At 54.5% G+C, this 2,500-nt stretch overlaps 1 protein-coding gene across 1 annotated transcript in view; it reads left to right on the top strand.

Annotated features, from left to right (window-relative positions):
- Nucleotides 1–962, top strand: part of LOC126578672 (vang-like protein 1) — a 3,251-nt gene extending 2,289 nt beyond the window's left edge. Inside the window, exon 1 of the mRNA XM_050241485.1 lies at nucleotides 1–962. This exon is cut by the window's left edge and continues 2,289 nt beyond it. The gene's annotated coding sequence lies outside the window, so the exon portion shown is untranslated.
- Nucleotides 963–2,500: the final 1,538 nt, after the last annotated feature.

The following is a 2,500-nucleotide window of genomic DNA, read 5'->3' as shown; positions in this document are numbered from 1 at the left end:
ACCGATCATCACCGCTCTGAACACGATCACCCTGGAGCTCTTCTCTGCCTCCCTCTCTCCCTTGCTCTCTCTCTAATTCGCCAAAGACGGAAATAGAAGAAGCACACGCACGAGCAGACTTGGTGGCCGAGGCCGGGGTGCTGCTGCTGCTTCCGCTCTAAACAATCTCTCTCATGACATATCGGATGGATGGAGGAAGGGTGGGGAGACCCTGGGTTTAATGGTATGTTTTGTTTTCGTCGGATCTGGTCCCCGAGATCTGGTCCCCGAAATGAAGCAACAACAAACACGCAGACACTCAAACGGGCGCGCGCGCCAGCGCTGGACGCAGCATGGCATCTAACGATCGACGCCAAATGCCACCCAGGAGGCAGATCGGTCCGATCCCGGCCGTCCGCCGGATTAATTATAAACCACTGGCGACGCCGGCGTTATACGTTAATGAAGACGACGAAGCCGGCACGGCACTGGGTGCCCCGGCAGGCGCGGCAACCGTTTATGTTTTCTGCCAAAGATTCAATCTTTGAATGCATCCCTCGCTTCCCGAATCAATGTGTGTCCCCACCGGAATCGAAGCTTCGACACCGTTTGGAATCCTTTAATTATCGAAAGTCGAACAAAAAAGGGGGAGAGTGAACTGGGGATGGGGAGAATAAAAACAGGCAAAGAATTGGGGTTCCTTTTTCCAGCGGGGAGTTGCGTAGTTTATTCAGATTTGAGTCCCCATTTCGGACACCCGGCAAAGTCACCGATCCGTGTCCCTCTTCGCCATCCGCCGTCTTGTGAGGTTTCACGGTTGATTGCCCGGCCAGGCCAGACCAGGCCACTTCTGTGTTTCTCACTACGTGTGCAACGTGTGGCCGTTTGTTCCCATCGGTCGGTGATCGGTGACGGAGTCTCCAGGTCGCCGGGAATGCTATCAAATTCCTACTGTGCCCCCACGTGGAATTGGGAATCCCACGATCGATCGAAACACGGGGGGCGAGTGGGGACTGATGATCGATGAAATGATAGCCACATCGAATCGCATTCGTTGCCACTCGCTCACGACCACGACGATCGGGAGTAGATGTGTTGGAACGAATCCGTTTATGCACGGAGAAGAAGAGCAGCGGGAACGGATTTGTTGTTGAACGCTTCCTGGGGCTTCTAGAAAACGGCGAGAATCCGAGTCAAACAAGTAGCAAGTTAATTGTTGGCTTGGTCGTCCGGGTTTGTGGTCGTTCCTGCGGGGAGCAGAGGCCTTCTAGGAAGGCGCGAAATGCCTCACTCCCGGATCCATCATCATCTCGTCACCACAGCCGCTCATTGATCATGCAAAGGGTGTCGCGTGTTTCATTGTCTTCGACGTCGTCCCCCACTCCCCCTCCAAGAATATATTCTCTGGGATCCGTGTACGTGCGCTCGCTCGACCGCAAATCCTCCCTCCGCCTGGTCCAGTGAGTCCAGTCGTCCACAAATGATATCTGGCGATCTTGGCGGTGCAATGGTTCGTGCAAAAACCACCAAAATGGCCGCGCCCGCGCGCGTAATCATTAACATTGGTTCTCGTGTCTGGTAAGAGCTAGAGCGAGAGAAGATCAAAGCGAATGATCCCGACGCTTGGCTAGAGACTCCCCATTCTAGTGTCCCCGCTTAGAACATATTAAGTGGCGCGCGATTCGCGTGTGAGCGCCATGGCGGCGGTTCCACCAAGATCCCACGGAAGCGCCAAAACCACTCTCCACACCGAGAAGAAGGACGGGGGTGCACGTTCCTTACCACGGGGCACCTGTCCACCTAGTCTGTGGTCGCCTGGTGTCCACCATTAATGGATTTGCATATCATTTACTAATCAAATCATAATCCGAGAAAACTAATCAGACCAGAGAGTGGCCTTGGTATCGCTCGGTCACCACACCGTGCACATGTGCGGCATGGGAATATGCTGGAACCGGAGGGGACCGGGAACCAAAAGAACACACGGTGAAATAAGCTTGGCGAGTGGTGAACGAAATGATAATTTGGTTTTCTGATTCTCCATGCGTTCGTCTTCGGCGACCTCTGAGCCACCTGAGAGCGAGAGGATCATCGGGATCAGCATCGGTGTTCGATCGATGCTCCGAAGCCGAAATGTTGCTTCGCTCGCTCTCGGCCACGGAAGAAGACGAGAGGAGGGTTTGTGGTTTTCGTGGTTGGCCTCCGGTGGCCCTACGACACTTTTAGGGATTCTTCATCATCATTATGGCGGCACCACTGTGGAATGTAAGACCGGGCGTAATCCTCCATTGTTCTTCATGGTGGTGCAGGTTGACCCCAGGGCAGAGGGACCCTTTTAGACAGGAAGCTCCAATTTGCTGCTCGCTCACGCACCTCACAGCGGGCGATTCCCCCTTTGGTCGGGCCATTCCAACCCCTGCTCTGTTCTACGCGCCCTGTTGGACTGGGTTAACCAGCAGCACACCCCCGAAACGGTAGGCAACCACGCGAAGAGATAACGCTTTTTGTGTCGAATCCGAGG

Source organism: Anopheles aquasalis, chromosome 3 (genome assembly GCF_943734665.1).
Source record: "Anopheles aquasalis chromosome 3, idAnoAquaMG_Q_19, whole genome shotgun sequence".
NCBI lineage: Eukaryota > Metazoa > Arthropoda > Insecta > Diptera > Culicidae > Anopheles > Anopheles aquasalis.
This window is presented reverse-complemented; position numbering and strand designations above follow the sequence as displayed.